This window comes from Lissotriton helveticus, chromosome 12, assembly GCF_964261635.1.
Source record: "Lissotriton helveticus chromosome 12, aLisHel1.1, whole genome shotgun sequence".
Lineage (NCBI taxonomy): Eukaryota > Metazoa > Chordata > Amphibia > Caudata > Salamandridae > Lissotriton > Lissotriton helveticus.
This window is the reverse complement of record NC_136073.1, coordinates 654,160,887-654,181,254: the sequence shown is the minus strand read 5'-3', so window position 1 is coordinate 654,181,254 and position 20,368 is coordinate 654,160,887.

Below are 20,368 nucleotides of genomic sequence, written 5' to 3'. Positions count from 1 at the left end.
GCCGAGTCCACAGACAGCGTGCATTCGGTGCATAAACCCCAAAGAGAACCTTCTTACCTCGGCCTCAAAGTCACCATTCCCCACACACGCTTGACATCAGCAACGGCCACGCAGTGCCCACGCTGGCCAAGCACCGCGCTCTGGAGGCCAGGAGCTGAGGCGCCTTGAAGCAGGGCTGAGACAAGACAGGCGCCTGACTAACCTGTCCAGAATACTTTAAGAGAGAACAGCAATATATACATCTGTTGCACCGGAAATACAATAAAACCTAGCCTTGTTGGTGAACTTCGGCCTCTGTAAATCAGATCGCGCAATGCACCAGCAGCAGCGAAAACACAGGGCCCGAGACACAGTCCGAGCGGCTATGAATCAAAGCACAGACCGTGCCCGAGTCAGCAACTCGTTTTCAAAAACTCACAGTTCAAGAGGGGACGAGCCGTCTTTCCCTTAAACATGCAAACTTACTGCTGTGGTAAAAGGTTTATAGTCTTCTTTATGGGGCCATCTGTTTCGCCCCATAAAGAAGATAAGGAACCTTTTACCACAGCAGTAAGTCAAGGAACCCAGTTAGTAAAGGACGGGGCCAAAAGAGAAAGAAGAACGTCACTAGAACCTCTTCTCCAATGGCTGGCCACCGTTTAGCATGAACAGTGACGCCAGCCAATGGAAAAGAGGGCCGGGGCTTAACCTCGCTAGTGAAAAATACTCTAAGTCATTAAATCTCGCCAGCTTGACTGCGCATGTCTGCGCAGCCATCGCAGGCCGAGACCTAAAAATAAGTCAGCATGAGGGGATACTTGATCAACTATTTAGTAGGTCAAACCAGTCCGAAAGGACAGGAGGCGAGAGGGGTCTGAAGGCACCGCTGATATTAAATAAATAAAGGCGCTTCGGCATGCTGTGTTGGGAGACGGGAGGGGTCTGAAGGCACCACTGATCCTGTGAAGTACTCGGGTGCGGCTGGCAGCTTAAAAACTGTCTGTGTGTGTGCCTGGAAGCTGTTTCAGCCCGGGCTGACACACACGACGGGGGGATCTGAAGGCACCGCTGATCTTAAATAAAAAAAGGCGCTTCAGCATGCTGTGTTGGGAGGCTGGAGGGGTCTGAAAACGCCAGCGATAAAAATAAAGAAAGGCGCTTCACCATGCTGTTGGGAGGCGGGAGGGGTCTTAAAGCGTTGCTGCAACAATCGTATAAAAGAGTTCTCCTCAGCAACACATTAAACATACAAGCGGACCGAAACAGTAGTTAGGAGCTGCTGTTTCTGGACTAAACGGAAGTCAGTATCACATCAACAGCCACTAAAAAGCCAGGTAACAACAGCTATGCCAACGTTAAACTAATGGCAAGCAGCAACAGAAATTACCCAGCAGTGGGCGGAGTTTCACCCAACATACTAATTACTTGATGCCTCGAAGAGGCAGCGCTTACGCTGCCCTATGAGAGACCTAAAAAGAAAGACTGACAGTACCTGCTTGCTTCCAAATGAAAGAGGGGTTGCCCAGCCCAGGCTCCTCCATGTGATGACGTGGAATGATGGGCCCAGTCTGCCCCCGACATGTCTCGCAGGAGTCCTAGAGCGATTTCAAGTGCGGTGGACAGTCTGCCCCCTTTCTCATGACTGTGTGGGGATGGAGTCCCACCCCAGTGGCAAAATCATCAATGTGGCCAAAAATGTGTCCCACACCATGCGAGTGCCTGAGCGCTTTTAATCACAATGGTCAGCCTGTGCCACTAATCCTGGCTATAGGACTGCTACGGGATGAAGTCCCACCCTAACGGTAACAGCAGCAATACGGTCACAAATGTGTGGTGTCTGATATCTTTTGTATGTCACTATCATGGGGATATGACATATTTATGAGTCAAAAAGATGTGACATTTTCCAGGAAGGTAAGACCACCATACTTTAGAATCTAGGAAGTGAAAGGTTGCAACTTCCCAAGTAAGCCTAAGACAAAGAGAAGTTATGGTTTGGACAAAATTGAGTCAGGCCACAGTGTCTACATGACAAATGGAAAAAGAATAAGGACACAGGTTGAGAGGAAAGGAGAATTAGTAGGAATGATCCGGAGACCAGAGGGTATCCGTGAAGAGAGATGCATGGAGGTAGATATGTGCATCTTCTCTGAAGTCATGATGATTTTTTACATTCATAAATCTTACCCCACAGTTGCCAGAGAATACCAAATAATGTTATACTGCAGTGAAGATTCCATAAGTGGGGTGGAAGGGTTTGAATATTTTCTTTGACATTGTGTTCCCTAACAATTTTTGGTCAGAATGCAAGATGTCTGTAGTTTGGCTAAATGCTTTGCTGCCGAGAGATGCTAAGACTCATGCACCTTCTTCTACTATTATGGACAAGCATAATCAGGGAATTGCTCAATGACTTGTGCCAGGCATTCCATTAGTTCCTTTCTGTGTTCCTACTTTTAGTGACAACTCGGGTGCTGCAGAGCCCTAAAGAGGTCAAAAAGAGCACTCAATCTTGAATCAGATACTAAAGAAAAACATGCAGACGTTGAGGTTGCCATGCCCCTTGGTGTTGATCCAGAACATTGCCAACCTATTAGTGGTGTCAAAAACAAGCAAGGCACTTCCTCTATTGAACCATTGGACTGAAAATAGACACACGATGTCCCCTACAAAATTACAGTAGTGTCAGATGGAGAATCAGGGACATCCCATTGAGAAAGGTGCTAGGAAGGTGTGCCAAAAGCATATCTCTGCAATCTTGAAAACAACGCCCCACAAAACACAGAAAAAAGGCTGCATGTTCCTAGGAATGGTAGGCTACTGTCATCAGTGGAGTCGCAACTCTTCCCTATTGCCATCGTCTCTATAGGACTTACACACAATGATGTGCCTGATATGCTACCCTGGGAAAACAAATGTATGACTGCCTTTCTAGAGTTCAGGTTGAAATTGTGTTGGGCAGCAGCCCTATGAATCCATGATTATGAGCAGGATTTTGTGGTGACCGTGACAAGTGTGACGGGTGCTCATTGTCTGTTTTCACACAGACTCATGGTGAGTTAGATCCCCAGTGGCTTTTTTTCACTGCTACACTTGATCTACTAGTAGGGGCTACAACACATGTTAGTATCCAACATTGTTATCGGCTATTCACGTTTTTGTAATGGTTCCACATTCAGTTGAAATCTTGTTGATCCATACTCGAACATAGCAGATTACAAAAGCAGACCTACTAAATACAAATAAGTGATTGTAGCTCCAGAGAATGTATCTTTGAAATGCTGTAATGTCATGAATCCTCCTACTTTTATGACACGTCCGGAGAAAGATGCAGATGATTATGGGGTCCATCATGACTATCTAGATTTTATGGACTTGTGTACCAAGCTAGGCTCTGATTTTGCTATGTTTTATGGAGGGCTCTCATCTAAGAGGCGGACGAGAAGTTCTGAAAGCAGTTTATACTATCTTAGAAGATGTTGTGGAGTCTCCTATTTGTGCAATGTGATTCCTGCACAGGTATATGAACTGATTGCTTTTACTACAGCAAGTTGTGTTTCTAGCAGTCTGTGTGTTACCACCTACACTGATAGTCGATATGATTTTTGCATGGTTCCTGTTTTCAGACAGTTGTGATCCCAGAGGTGATTCTTGACTTCCTCTGTGTTGGAAATTGTACTTTCTGGTTGGCTGAGGAGATAACCCAGCCTGGTAGAAACTACCATTCCTGTCAGGGGTGGGGCGTCACACACACTATATGACCTGTGCTCACCCTTGGGTTGCTTGGCACTGAGCAGCCAGGCATATCACAGAGGGAATGTAAAGCATTGGCCCAGCACTCACTCGTGATAAATACACTGAGCTTCACAAAAGAGACTTTACACATCATGTATGTAAAAACAGTTTGTATTCAACACACACATTAATTACCACAACATTACATCATGTATTTCTGGGCATAAATCATACTTGGAGATATTTCTAGCAGTACTGGCCCAGACGTGTTGAAATTATGTCAATAATATGTAACAACCTTTGAAGGAGCCCACCCCAGCAATTCTTATAATTCAATTCCACACAGTTTTAATGTGCACCCTGGGTCAACATATAAGAAATATGTACATACAAAGAACTATAACACTTTTTATCAGCACTGTGGGTCAAGGTTGTGTGGGTAAAACCAATGTCACCAGTAGTGTTCTTCTGACAAGAAATCAATGCGTAAAGCATCACCGGCGGCAAGTCTTGTGAATCACAGACTGTCCCTCCCACACACACACTCATTCTGCACTGATACGCGGTGCAACGGATATCAGGCAGGTCTATATGGAATGCCTCGCACACATACGCACTCAGCACCAAAAATGCAGTGCAACTGATACCCAGCAGGTCAACTGGCCCAAGCCCCCCTCCGTCCTCCACCCTCCAGCTAACCCTGACTGTCCTACGCCATCAGATGGAAGATAACCAGCCTCCCAACCAGAAACTAGGGTGCACGCAGCTTAAGTCACACTTAGTCAGGATCCCAGGGAAGTAGGTGGGGGTAGGTAGCAGGACCTATTAGGAGGCAGTCATCAAATAGGGGCTTGGCAGCCACTTAAGAAGTTCAATCACAGGATTCAGCCAAAAGTGGGCTGAGGGCAATAGTTGGTCACTCAAAAGATTTCCATAAGGACCTTCCGGCACCAGCCCAGTTCTGCAAAGCACAAGGGGGGCCACGTAGTCTCTTGACCCACTTCCAATTGCTCTGGAAACATTTCTTCAATCTCTCTCACTACCCAAGCCTGAGCCGGGTAATATTACCTGACACCATGATGCCATTGGGGCCTGGTGAGGAGAGTGCAGTTGGTTTGCCATCCTGAGGGCTAAATAGGGAACAATCGATAAATGGAGATGAAGCATGGGAGCCTCTCGGAAGAAGGAGGCTCCCCATCAGGTACATGTCCATAAGAGTTGAATCCAAGCCATCCGGGAACAAAGAGTACCCCACAAGCTTCTAGGCGAGGCCTAAAAGCTCAATGCAAATGGGAACGAATGAAAGAGACCTTTCAACTATTACCTACTAGATTGTGGGAAAGGAAGCAATTCATTTTGTTAATATAAGCCTCACATACTCTAGTAGTGTCATGCTTCAGCATCTGGTTCACTCTGACTCCTAAAGGTCAGGGTGGGCTCAAACATATTTCAGGGAGCACTTAGGAAGAAATAGCCAGGGGGTATAAAGATTAAAAATCATCCTGCAGATCCTGGTATCCCTTTATTATTGGAGCCGCATGGGATATTAAAATACAAAAAATGATGTGGGTCGCAAGGAGTGTTATGGTCCTATGACCCTAATGCCAACATGTTTCAGTCTGAACGAGGGCCCAAAAAGGTCATGGACTTTCTTCAGGGCAAAATCGTCCTCCCTGGTAAATATTACAAAAATGAAACTCCTTATCGCTAATATATATGTAAGGGCAGGTAGCTACTCCTTGGTGTGACACACCCGAAACAAAGATCACTTATCTTATGCCTTGGTAGGTGTGTTGTACTCCATCCCAATTTGGGAAACTGTTTGCTTCTCACGGGTAGCCCTAACGTCACACTAGCATCAAGAGTCCTGCCGCGTACGTGTGCCTATTCGGTCCCCGGGACACAGCGGTAAATGATTAGCACGGGAGGACGTATCCTCTCCAGCCTTGAGGCCCCGGAGGAGTTTACCTTCTCTAGGAGGCTGTAGTTTATGGTCATCCAGGAACAAAGGCTGGTGCACGTTGATATTGATCACACCAAACCTTTCAGGTCACGGTGAAGAGTCGTAAATTCAGTACTCCCTGGAAATGAGGCACCACGTCCAGTGCACATTGACTATTCCGGTCACACAAAATGAAGGGATGCCAATTCCATGCATCCCAAGAAATGAGGCACAACTTCTGGTATGCTGTAATATGGATCGCACCAGACAATTCCGGTCACACACACAAGCGGAAGTCAAGCAATGCCTCCAGAAGTAGATTAAGGCACCACTAAGGTTGCGCCCTAACCTCCAAGGCTGCAAACTGTGAATCGACACTGCATGCAATGAGCATGCAGTCAGCATTTCGCACGAGAGAAGTGGCACGATTGATGAAGTGTGCCACGCTGCATCCCACAACCTGTGAATCCGCTCATCACCAACAAGATGCTTATGCATGCTGAGGTCCCCACGATGCCGGGGCCACACTCCTTAGATGCGACCAAGATTTCTGGGCTCCGTACAAGGCAATCTGGACTCCAGGTATAATTCATAGTTCCAGGCACATGCCATGCTACCTGTTGGGATCAAAATGAAAATTGGGTGTCTAAAGAGATTTTGGCGCTCATGTAAAATTTACACACAAATTGTTATGAACCAACAATATCCTAACATTTCCTACGTCCCGCCGTGCCTTCAGAAAAGGAGAGTGTACACCCAATCCCTCCTATTAAATCAATCCAAGATTGTATACAAATGTTAACGATTTTCTGAAGCACAAGCCAAATAATATATGAATTGATAATACAGAAATATACAAATCGATCTCCAAATTATTGTGCTTGTCTTGTGTCTTTATTTCTTTTCACTTGATCACAATCTTCCATTCCCTTATGCCAACGCGTTTCGTCGTCACTGGGTGTGTACCCATGACTTACTCAGGGCTTATGTATCCTGTGAACGGCAAATTACTGTCCCTCGCAGTTGCATGAAGTAGGTTGCCTTTCCCAGGGTAAATTCCCTTTCCTACTAAGAAATGTTCGTATGTCCGATTTCTCACCATATAAATCCGCCGTTCAATTCAATAAATATGCGTAAAGTCCTTCTCCAAAAAGTCTCCCAAGGTTTGAATAGTTATTTCGTATATTTACAAAGGTCCGATTATCTCAATCCTTAAAAAATGTCAAAAGTGCGGAACCAATCCTTCCGCCTAGGTCCACAGGTCCCTGCAGTACGGGCAAAACCGCTGACTCTCCTCGCTCGGTGTCTTACGATATCCAAAGACCTGTTGGGATGCAGCAGACAATGTGGGCACTTAAGAGGGCACCGCTCTCCAGGTGTCAGAAGTAGATGATGTGGGTTCCTTGTAGTAGATCTTTGATGTCCCTGAGGCCTCCAAAAGAACAAGTGGCAAGCCAACAAGCCCTTGGAGAGCACACTCCAGTGTGCCATACAGGAGCAGGTAGTCAGCCCTGGTCAGCCACTATTCAGGAAGGGCGCACGGTCCCTTTCAATAGCAGTAATCCTCCTTGTGCACATGAGATTCCTCTGGCAATGTGCACCACGCAGCTCCAGGTTCTCTGGTCCCAGATCCCCACATGTATCTCTGCCCTGCTTAAGTATGTCACCAGTAATTATACTGCATTGTGACTTTGAAGTGGTGGGGGGGGGGAGGGTTCAGAGGGTTTCCATTTAAAACAAAATGTCTCCCCTAAATTTCAGCCCTGTCTGCCATGTGGCCGTGGAATACAAATCGTAATCTTTAGTGGGGCCATGATTCGCACGTCAAGTGTCAAAACCTCTTCCTCAATCTATCCAGCCAGGCCCTCAAATGGCAGAGGTCTTTCGTTCCAGTTTCATGCCCAATGTTTAATAGCTGTAACTGGGGATGTGCTCCCCCAGGCTCCAGTGTGGACTGGAGTCAAGCTACAAGGCACATGACGGGGCTTATTTATGGGACTTGCATCACTTTTGCGTCACCGATGCATCACTTTTTGTGACGCACCAGCGGTGTAAAAAATGCCCCCTGTTGCACCATATTTACAAATTGACGCATCTAGGTAGATGTGCTACTTTGTAAACCCATGCGCCACATTATACCTGCGCCAGGTATATTGTATGCAGGGGGGGGCATTCCAACGCAGGAAAGGGTCGTAGAAGTGATGCCACTTCTAAGACGCAAACTTATCAATATCTTACGTCTGCCTCTTGGTAGGCGTAAGACTGACACAAGCACATTTAACATGGGACTTGCTCATGTATAATGACCCATTGCTGGAGTTGCGTCACTTTTGTGACACACTCCAGCAAGTACAAAATGTATATTGTAGGGTGGCACACCGTTGTTTGCACAATGTTCTCCAATCCTCAATATTAACCTTTGCGTGCTCACTGGAGACGTGCCCAACCTGTACAGCACGTAAAAAACTCAACTACATTATAATAAAATACCTTCAGGCTCCAACCAGTGGCACAGCATTGCTCAATTGCATTTGCAGCCAAATTGTATTCTTCATTTCTATTTCAGCACTTTACTACTTTTTAAATGCTTTTTCCACTCGACCATTAGTTGTTTTTTGCATCCACATGCCAGGAAACGCTATTTACCAAGTTTCACATGTCTGTGTAGGGCCATCCGAACCTCTTAACAAAGACACGACTGAAGCCAAATCCATTTAAAAGCAGTTACCTCTGACGAAAGGCCCCAGAGGTGAGAAATGCATTGGGTTACAATTCAAACTGCTTTTAAATGGATTTGGCTTCAGTCGTGTCTTTGTTAAGAGGTTCGGATGGCCCTACACAGACATGTGAAACTTGGTAAATAGCGTTTCCTGGCATGTGGATGTAAAAAGCAACTAATGGTCGTGTGGAAAAGCATTTAAAAAGGAGTAAGTGCTGAAATAGAAATGAAGTATACTATTTGGCTGCAAATGCAGTTGAGCAATGCTGTGCCACTGGTTGGAGCCTGAAGGTGTTCCATTGTGATACACTCCAGCAAGTGCCATTTTGCACCTACCGATACGTCAGAAATGCTGACATATCTGTAACTCCTTGCTACATGATGTGTCATACTGTAAATATGACGCATCATTGGTGTCTCAAGGAGGGCGCAATGAAAAGTGGCGCATCGCTGTTTTCTTGCAGCAGTGCGTCACTTTTCATAAATGAGGGCAGAAGAGTTTTAGAACAGAGAAATGCCTATTTTCTAGGAGAGGCATTTCTAAGCTAGTATTGACAAAATCACCTTTAACATAGGAAAGTGTTTGCCAATATGAATCCAATATTTGGAAACATGGCGAGGCTACTCCACTGCAGCCCACTGTTGCAGCCTGAAGTAATTTCAACCATATCCCCATGTTAGACTATGGGAAGAGCAAACCTCATAGGAAATGAAAACAAACATTCCTCACTACCTGGGCAGGGAACACATGTGTACCTGCCTGGCATTCACCTACCATTCGCTTCACCCCTTAAGACATACCCTTGGGGGACTCTAGTAGTAGTGAAAGGTCCTCTGAGAATGGCTAGTAATGTAGAAAAGCCAGCCCTAGCAGATGACAATTGACTTGTCTCTCATTCACATCTCCTCCCAGGTACAACTGTCCTGAATTCCTTTTCCTTTTCTTTTTCACAGCAGTCTCTAAATAGCTTGTGTGCCCTTTCTTAATTTGCATTTGATATAATCACTTATGCTAACTGTACTCATTCAGAACCTGTTTAAATCTAGTGTTAGGGTAACTAACCTGTTACTAGGTGTCAGTGTACACATTACAATTTATTAAGTATTTTGCAAGTGTCTTGTTTTGCAGTTGTCTTATCATGTGCCTCGTTAGCTTCAAAAAGGTATAATTTATCTTTGTATTATACTAGCAGACTATTGATCTTTTCAAATAAACCTGGCCTCAGAGATGGAGACTGAGATGGTGGGAGACACCATCTTGCACCAAACTGACCGGACAGATGATACATCCAAGGTTGATCAGATGATTGCTCTGTTGTTGAAAGCTGGGAAAGTTAGAGAGTCTGTCTGGTCCCAAGTACACTCTCTTTTTATTGGTTAGTTCGGAGGAAGATAACAAGGAGAAGCTTTCTGGAATTTTTCTCATGCTTTAATTGTGTGCTATTTATAATATCCATCCAGAACATATCTTGACTTGCTGAGAGTAAAACTCTTCCTAACTTTGCTTATTTCCCTTGCCCAGAGGGTTAGGCTTCATGCTTAAATACTCAGACTCATTCCTGTGAACTTTAAATGGGGTTCATGAGATGCTGACACCTTCCTCATAGAATTTCCCCTCACCTCTTTCAATACTTTGTTTAAATACGAAAATTCCTTTATGGAACCTGCTTGAGTTGTATTTTGTTTGCTGTATGTCATATAATTTTGCATTTTCTTTCTTATCATATATAAATTCAGACCGCATGCTCAATTGTATATGTAAGCCCTTATGATATATTTCCTCCATTTTTCCTGATTGATTTAATAATAATTTGAATTTAATTGATAATAAAACCCTTAAAGTTTGTACATCATCCTCTCTGTTATTTCTGTGGAGCATATTGGTTTCACTGTGTATGGAATGCAATGCTAATGTTAGCTCCTTCCTTACACTTCAAGTCGACAATCAAAGGTTCATACCACCAGTGGTGCATTGTTATTTGATGACTTCCCTAAGAGATTGAGATTGAAAAAAACCCTCTTTATCACGTCTGAAGCCTGGCTGAATGTCACTGAAGAGGATGTGTGCTTTGAAGGATCCAAAATGTAATGCCAATGGACTATACTTACCAATAGCCTGCATACATATAGTAATATTAATAATTCAGTCGGCAATGGAGAAGGTTCAATCGTTTATTCAGAAAATACACGCCCTGGCAGGGGAGCGTCAGTCTACACGACCCTCAGAGGTGCGCAGAGGAGACTGATTACATGTACAAAACACAAAGCATATATACGTTTCATGTGTTCAAGATGACACCCTACAAGGAAAGATACAGTTTGTCAGTAAGCCAAGAGGAATGCCCATATACGGCACAATTGATTGCTATTAGCCTGGGCCTAAACTATTCCGTGGGCAGGTCAATGAGGTGCCTCTGTGTCTATCTGTAGCCTGGGGAGTACAGGAACGGGCTCTGCTAGAATGTGCGCATCCCACAAGAAAGGCAGATGTGACCTTGAGTCTCCCTGAGCTACCAGCTAACAATCATAATCGGCCTAGCCGCCATCATGGTTTCGAGCAGCGAGGGTGAGCACGTGATTTCAGGGAAATAACACGGGCACACAAGGAAACGAAACAACCTAACTCTAGTTATATCAATAGGAACGAACAAAATAAAAATTGCAATTACAGTTTATACCGCATCTTACTTCGTGATTATATAATTACGGGATTACATTGGACATATTAGGCCAATAATGTATGATATCGAAAATTCTATCCCAACAGACGGCACTTTTGGCCTACTATAGCCAATACTATTCTACAAAAATTCCCTCATCAATCTGCATGAGATCTGATACTTCCTTTCGAATCATCTGATTCTCGACTTTTACCTGCCGAGAAAATTTTAAAGCAGATGTCATTCTATCTGCACAAAACGAGCAGCAAGCCGGGCCACACTGAAGAAATAGGCAGCACGTGAATATTATTCCAAAGGCTCCAGCTAGAATTATTAATATTTTCCAGCACCATGTGGCCAACAGACCCCAGAACCAGCTACTAAGAGACCAGGTGCCGTTATCCACGTGGGCTTCACTAGCTAAACAATGGAGTTTCTGTATAGCTAGATGAATGGTAGGGGCCGAATCTGGAATAAACACACAGCAAGAGCTGCCGATCACACGACAGGCTCCTCCCCTATCTGCGAGGATGACGTCAAGAACCATCCGGTTCTGGAGCGAAACAAGCCTCGTAGCAGCAAGCTCTACAGTGATATTAGTCAGAATCCCAGTAGTGGTCTGAACCACGTTCTCAACTATTCTAGACAAGCGTCGGATACTGCGGCTATTAAATATAGGTCCCCAGAAAGGAAGCAGGCCCTTACCAAAATCTTTGAATTGTTGGAGGGAAGTGTCCGTTTGGTCAGTACTATCAGTGTCGTAGCTTCTAACATTTCGGCTAACTACTGCTTCTTTCTGCACTAACTGATGAGTTCGGTGATAATCGGGCGGAGCAATGTACACAGGAGGGTAGAGGAATGAAAGATAGCAACTTCCGGCCCATCCCCGGGGAAGCCATGTATATGCATTCTCCCCACAAACGAAATATACATCGGGTGGAGTGATCATAGGTGGGGTAGTATATATCTGTAAAGTGTAGGTGTAATTACATCTGCTCTTCCCTACCTTAACATGTCCCCTCCCCTGTATACAAAAGGGTGAAGTGGTGTTAATAATGGGAATCGGTAAGGCCTTATCATTGGTAACGTTCCTTTCCTTAAAATGCTGAAAATACATTGTGTCGTTAAAGAGTTCAAAATCCTGCATTTCTTCCATTAGCCATGTGACATTCTTATAATCTGTATACACGTTCATGCAAGCATTCGGGTCCAATGAACCCTCTCCTCCATTTCCTGCTGCATCAAACCCTTGATGTTTTTCTATGTACTTCAAAATAGCTTCATAATCTTTTTCAGTATAAATTTTCGGTTCAGCTACATAATGTGAATACATTAAGGATAATAACTGGAACCAGGCTTCACAACTAGCTAAATAAGACATCGGTAGAGAGATAAATAATTCATGCTGATGCATAACAGAAGGGAGCAACCCACACACCCAACAATTTGTTTTGTTCGTATTACTATGTGTCTGGTGTAACATTTCAATGAAAACATTTTTCATATAGGTTTCTCTGTGTCGGGCCTTGTGAGGGGGCAAAGAATAGAAAAGATGTTCTTCCGGGGCAACAGTAGTTCCTAACAATTTCTGTGCTGGGTGCTGAAATTCTAAGTATATGAATACACACATCATAATTATTGTAATAATAACGATAAAAACAATGAATGCCACCTTCACTCTGGTGGACCATCCAGAAAATAAATGCATATTATCCACATATCGACGAGGGGCCAAAGGTCTTTCATCCTCCATTGCAAATCGAGCAAAGGGAAACATACTCTCTATAAGTCCAAATTTTAACTTGGTCCCTCTCTATAAGTCCAAAAACTATCTTTGTATCCACAAAGCACGCACCCCACCAGAGGGGATCTTCTTCCCGTGTCCGTTCAGGGCCTCACGGGCAGACTCTCTGCATCCGCCAGATGGGAAAAGTAAAGTATCTCCTTTGTCTGAGAGGACAACCGCGACCCCCAATTCAGTCTTTCTTTCTGAACAGAGCTTCTTAGCACAATGTTCCAAGCTCTCAATGAGTTCAGTCCAGTGTCTTGCTCAGTACCCCAGTAAAACTATCTAATGTTTTCCAAACAAAGTCTTTCCCTATCTTTTTCCACGAAGAACTGGGGTACCGCGCTGTTTTCGGGGTCGCAGGTTGTACTTACAACGGCCAGGTTGCCCCTGGTCAAAAAACAACTCAGCTGTGGGAACATCAGATGGGTTTGATCCCAATGATATATCAGAAGCAACAGCCTTCGCCGTCCGATCCGCTACCTCGTCACCTGTGGGCAATGCTTTGCTTGCCTGCCCCTTCTCTCGAGCTTCAGAAAAGGGCACAAAGCTTGGTAGCGACTCTCCTTCTTGGCTAGGGATTCCTTCACTGTTTTGCAAATCAAAAGGTAAAGGAAGTGGAAGGCGCTTCAGATGGGACGCATGAATCCAGTGTTTGCGCCCATGCACCTTCACCGCCGACCTTGTAGCCAGTATGATCTGGTAGAGGTCGGACCATTTTGGTTCCAAACTTGATTTCCGTTGATAGTTCCTCACCAGGACCCACTGGCCGGGTTCCAACCGATGTCCTGGACCCTCTGGTAGCGGCCGCAATGTCTCGGATACCTGTTGGTGAATAGAACGCAGATCTTTAGTCAATGCATATAAATAGTCTGTCATCAAAGGATAGTCAATATCTCTAAAGGATCTGGGCCTAGGGACTCCCCACACATTGGCGGGCCTACTGAATATCACTTCATAAGGAGATAGACCCGTTTGTGTGTGTGGGGTGGTTCTTAAAGACAATAAAGCCAAGGGCAGGGCATCAGGCCATTTTAATCCTGTACTAGCACATATCTTGGCCATTTTTAACTTCAATATGCCATTATATTTTTCGACTAGGCCTGCCGACTGAGGATGTCTGGCTGCATGAAACTTCTGCCTGATTTGTAATCCATCACAAACACTCCGCACCAGGGTAGCATTGAAGTGTGTGCCATTGTCAGACCAGATAACTCGGGGCAAACAAAAGCGGGGGAAATACTCCTTAATCAGAGCCTTAGCAGTAGCCACTGCGGTGGCTTCCTTGGTGGGGTAGGCTTCGACCCATTTACTGAACGCACAAACCACCACCAGTACATATTTTAACCCATTCACTCGTTCCATCTCTATATAATCAAACTGAAGCACTTCAAAGGGTAAGGATGGGGGAGCAAAGTTTCCACTCAGGACAGTCTCTCTACCCCCCGAATTATAACGTAAGCACACTGTGCAATACTTGACCACATGTACGGCTATTTTAGAAATGTTGGGGTTATTCCAAACTGGATCCAACACTGCACAACATCCTTTTGCTCCTATGTGTGCTGGACCATGGGCCATGGTCACTACAGCGTACACCAATGCATTGGAGGAGTAACCACCGTTCTTTCTCTGTTCGATCTACCCAACATTCATTTTTATCCAATTGTCCCACTTCCTGTTCCCACTTCTGTATCTCATCTACTGTGGCTTCCTTCTGCAATTCTTTCACACTTTCGATGGTATTATCAAACACTGATGTTTCTGCCACCCACGGGGCTGAAATACTAGGGAACATGGGAGTCATTTTAGTTTGTGCTGTTTCTTTTGCTACTGAATCAGCATATGCATTTCCCTTTCCTGTAGAATCAATGATTTTTTTTATGAGCACTATATTTAATAATGGCAACCTTATCTGGTAAAGTCAGGGCATGCAGTAAATGATCAATCAAAGGGCCAGATTGAATTTTCTGACCATGTGTAGTAAAGAAACCCCTCTCCCTCCACAGCCTCCCAAAACTATGGGCAACGCCAAAGGCGTATTGGCTGTCTGTGTAAACATTTACCTTCAAACCTTCACTAATTTCACAGGCTCGTAGCAGTGCTATTAGTTCAGCTGCTTGGGCTGAGTGATGTGAAATCCTAGCTGTTTCCACCACCGTCTCTAAGGTTGTAATGGCATATGCAGCTGTAGTCGTACCATCTGGTAATTTAAAGCAAGAACCATCCACATACAACTCTCCTTGGGGTTCTCGTAAGGGGGTGTCAGAAAGGTCTACGCGACCTTTAGTTTCTTCTTCAGTTCTAAATATGCAATCGTGAACATCATTTGTTTCAGCATCGGAAGGGAGAGGCAATAGTGTGGCTGGATTCAGCGTAGCACATCTTTTGATGGTAATGTGTGGTGCAAACAATGTTAATTCATATCCTGTCAAGCGAGCACTCATAAGGTGCTGGGTCTTAGTTCTATTTAACAAAATGTCTACTGCATGTGGTACCAGGACTGTAAGTTCCGTGTTCAAAACAATACCCTCTGATTGTCGGATGGCCACCGCTACTGCCGCAGTGGCCCTCAGACAACTGGGAAGGGCTTGAGCGACCATGTCTAATACTGATGAAAAGAAAGCACAGGGTCTTTGTTTTCCACCGGAAATCCTGTGTTAATACTGAAAGGGAGCAACCGTCCACCTCGTGCACGTAAAGTGAAAAAGGTTTTCGGTAATCTGGGGTACCTAAGACAGGTGCAGAACACAAAGCAGATTTCAAAGAGTCAAAGGCTTCTTGACATTCATCCGTCCAGGGTAGGGGTTCATGCACATCTTTGGTGGTCAAATACAACAAGGGTTTAGAGAGAAGTGAATAGTTAGGAATCCATTGACGACAATAAGAGGTTATACCAAGAAAAGCACGAACATCACGTTGAGTAGTAGGTACAGACATGTTAGTAATCACAGATATTCGTTCCGGTGTTAGACGTCTCCCCGCTTTCGACAGTAAGTGGCCGAGGTAGGTCACTTCCTGTCGACAATACTGAAATTTAGAAAGGGAGACTTTATTTCCATTGACAGCCAAATGATGTAACAATTTTACCGTTGCCTCCTTACAACCGTCCTCCGTGTCAGAAGCCACCAAAATATCATCCACATATTGGATGATTGTGTTGCCTGCAGGCAAAATTAATTCATCCAGGACTGCTTTTAGAGCCTGGCTATAAATGCTAGGACTTTCTGTATAGCCTTGGGGTGCGCGCGTAAATCTGAAGCTTCGGCCTCCTAATGAGAATCCGAAAATATGTCTGCTATCAGGATGAATTGGAATACTAAAGAAGGCGTTCTTTAAATCTATCACAGAAAAATATTGAGCCGTCGGAGGAATCATTGTCAAAATGGTCGTTATGTCTGGTACCACTGGGTACTGGGGAATGACTCTTTTATTGACCGCTCGTAGGTCAATCACAAAACGATAGGCAGTTTTATAATCAGGGGCACCATCAATCGGGGTTCTTTTTAAAATCGGTAAAATATGCTTATTACAAACATTAGCGGCCGTCTCTTCCACCACCCCTCTGTCAACTAGATCACAAATGATTTGTAACAAGGCCTGTTCACCATCTGGTGAAATCTTATACTGAGGAATGCGGGGCAGCTGCGCATTTGGTTTCAGGGTGATTGACACAGGAGCTATTTTCAACAAACCAACATCGGTGTCCCCAGTTGACCACAGTGTCTGAGGAATGGTGGAGAATTCAGGAGGCAACGTCTCATGTTTAGCAAAGTATTGGGCCTCTTTTACGGGTGGTTTCTGCATCGTCAAATAAACACCATCAGGGGAGCAATAAATACGAGCATGCAATCTTTTCAGAATGTCTAACCCTAAAAGGTTTTCACCACAATTAGAAGTCAGAAGGAAGGGGGTGTGCATGGAAATAGGACCTATCGTTAAAGGCAGAGGTTTTGAAATGGGGCTCACTACCGGTATTCCAGAGAATCCCACTGATACATTATTTTGGCCAGACAGAGCTGCCCCTGGGACCAGTGTACAAGCGACTGAACTACTCATCGCCCCAGTATCCAATAAAAACGTTCCCGATGTACCCAACAGTTTCCCTTGTACATAAGGTCCCTCTTGGTCAACTGGTACAGTAAAATGGCCCCTGCTCTGTCCATGGCTGCCTCATGCATCATATCCGTCATCCTGGTAAATCTCATTGTAACATTGCCTATTCTGTGGGTCATCGAAATAATTTTTCAGAGAACCTTCACGTTGTGACTCTTCTCTTCTCATGCTATTCCGATCTGTATTCCCTCGGCCTCTTCCTCGTCCCCTACCAGGTCCATTCCTCGTCAATAACAGAGGGCAATCTACTCTCCAATGACCTTCCTCCTTACAATAAGAACACTGATTTATTCCAATATTCGGCGGGCCTCCCCTTCCTCGTCCTGTCGCCTGACCTCTCTGAAAGGAACCTCTTTCTCCCCGTCCCGAACTATTCCCTCTACTAACTTGCTGCAGTAGCACCCGAGTTTTTAGATCCTTGGCCTTTTTCTCTGATTTCATTTTCTCGATGTTCATAATACTGGGCCATGCTAAGGATGACAGAGGGTGCAGCCGTAGTCCATTTGCTTTCTGCCGATTGGAGACGAGTCATAACCTCGGGAAGCAAATTTGTAACGAATCTATTTACAAATAATCGAATCCCACCCTCAGTTGAGAGGTCCTGCCCACTAAAATCTATGAACACTTTCTCAAACCTGGTGAAGAAATCTGAGACGCTCTCATCCTTTTTCTGCTTACAAGCTGTCAATTTATCCCAATCTACCTTCCTGGGAGGGAGGAGAGTTTGCATAAAGGTAACAATTTTCTCTGGGACTGCTAATATTTTATCGCGGGGTTTCTCACCCAGCTTCCGTTCCTTATCCCAATCCTTTAATTGAGTCCAAGTTCCTCCTAACTCAGGAACGTGGTCTGAATCATGTATCTGTCTCCAAATATCCACCGGAATTAGGAGACCGAAAAATAGCTCGATGTCAGCTATAGTCATAATAGCCGAATTGGCAGCTTCTGTCAGTTCTTTATAATAAGCGGTAGGATTTTTACGGGGGTCAGGGAGCTGAGCTTTTAACGTAAGGACCTTGCTTTGTTTCCAAGGGGTGTAAACCCATTGCTCCTGAAGTCTAGCGTCCACTCGTGCTCTTGTGATCTTGCCCCCATTATCCCTTATTTCAGGTAGCTCTGGAAAGAAAAGGGGGTGCACCTCTCTCATAGGATGCGGTGCCCCCCATTCAGCACTCTTTCGGTGCATCCGTTCCCTATAATGCAGAAGGGTGTTTACATTTTGATACACTTCCTCGATTTGGAGATGAAACTTATGAGCCCTGTCCCTGATATCACGCAGTATCTGAGGAGGTAACCCTTCCTCAAAACACTGTTCCCATAGGGAGATCAATCGGATCGCCATGCTCTCTAGAGCCAATTGTTGCACAACAGGTTCAAAATCCTTCATAGTACTCCAAATATCCTCCAAAGTATAAATAGGATTCCGCATCCACTGGGATGCCTGAATTATAATAGCTCTCCTCTCCTCCTGTCCCAACAACGACCGAGTGAAAGCTCGCTGATCACTCGAGTCAGACATCGGTCGCTTGGGCGTGGCACCTGGGCCAACCAGATCCCGGAGCTCTGAAGTGGTCTGGGTCGGAGGAGAAAGAAATACAGGGTGCAGGGGAGAAGGAACAGCGGCGTCCGGCTGAAGAGATATTAAGGGCGAGGTAGTTGGTCAAAGAGAAGGAGGGGAAATCGGAATATCGGGTCCCGATCTACCAACGGGGGCCGTGGCGGTCAGTCCCGACAAAGGTCGGATGGCCTTGACTGCACCCGCTTGATCAACTCGTACCACAGGCATAGCCGGATACAAGCCTTGCGGAGCATAAGGGGGAGGTGGGCGGGCTTCCAACAATTCCTCTAATTCATCCCCTGTCTCTGGTCTAGTCACATAACTTTTATCAGTTTCCAACCGGAACTGCCTATCCATTCGTTCAATATTCTTTTTCACCTTTTCCTCATCATACGCTATTGCTTTCTGTGTGACCGTTTGACCCGACTTCATCTTTCCCAGCTTCTCTTCCCTAATTTGCCGTCTGTATATAATTAATCTTTTTCTCATCAAAGGACCCCGTGAGAGGCCATTGTAAGTCCGAATTGTCCCTAGTGTACTTGTTCCACAAAGTATTAAACAAAATTGGCTGTAAGCCATGCTTGGTGTACATGTCGAAACTGGGGCTGCCTTCGGGAGGGGCAGGCTGTCTTTCTTCGAGCCGTGTTCCTTTCCGACAGCAGCACCCAAAACACAATTTGCTAAAACACGACATTGTGCTTTCTTCTATTCACTCTCTCACATATAATCACGCACGCAATCGTCTCAATAAAGTGCTGTAAAGCAGTGCAAGCCAATTAGTTATCGTAACCTTTTCAAATGCAAATGACGTCTTCAAATACAAACAGAGCCCATCGACTCCTGTTCGGGGAATCGATTTCAAAAGAATTCTAGACCAACAGATTCACAAAAAGAGACAATCATTAGAATGCTCCAAGACCCTCAGATCGGCGAACCACGAACTCTCTCATGGGCCATCCCATGGTCCTGTTCTGGTTGGGCCGGGTATCTGGACACGTCTCCAGACCCCTAGCTTACCCAGATGCTCCCAGAGATTTACCCAGAGAGAATTCGGCCGAACGAGCAACACCGTACTCTGCTAAGGCATCCGAGGCGGTCTTAATTAATCACAAAACAAGTCCAAGGGATTTCTGCTCGTGCAGCCCCTTCACTGCAATGACAGGTCCCTCGATTCCCTCGTGGTCCGGCTTCCCCGGCCACCTTCAAACAAAGACAGCTAAATGTATATCCAAAAAGACCCCTTTCTCCGAAATGAGTCGTATCCAATTCAATTTCCCCCAAAAAATATCACTCACCTGGTGCACTCAGGTTGATTGCGAGTTCTCCACTGCCGACACCTAGACAGACCGACACAGTCTGTTCTTCTCTCGGGTTAAGCCCGTAGGACTCCAGCGTAGGGTCTTCAGCAGCTGGGAGGGAAATTGGGCTCGAGGGTGGAACAAGCTTCTTTTTGTACCGCAAACGGGTGGTTCAAATCAGGATTCGTTTTCTGTCCACCCACTCGGCCAGAACTCCTCCCTGTCCCGTCACCCCTGTTTACAGGAGGGGACGACCCTATCGCGGAGTCCCGGCGGAGTCGCCAACTGAAGGATTCAAAATTGAATGCCAATGGACTATACTTACCAATAGCCCGCATACATATAGTAATATTTATAATTCAGTCGGCAATGGAGAAGGTTCAATCGTTTATTCAGAAAATACACGCCCTGGCAGGGGAGCCTCAGACTACACAACCCTCAGAGGTGCGCAGAGGAGACTGATTACATGTACAAAACACAAAGCATATATACGTTTCATGTGTTCAAGATGACACCCTACAAGGAAAGATACAGTTTGTCAGTAAGCCAAGAGGAATGCCCATATAAGGCACAAT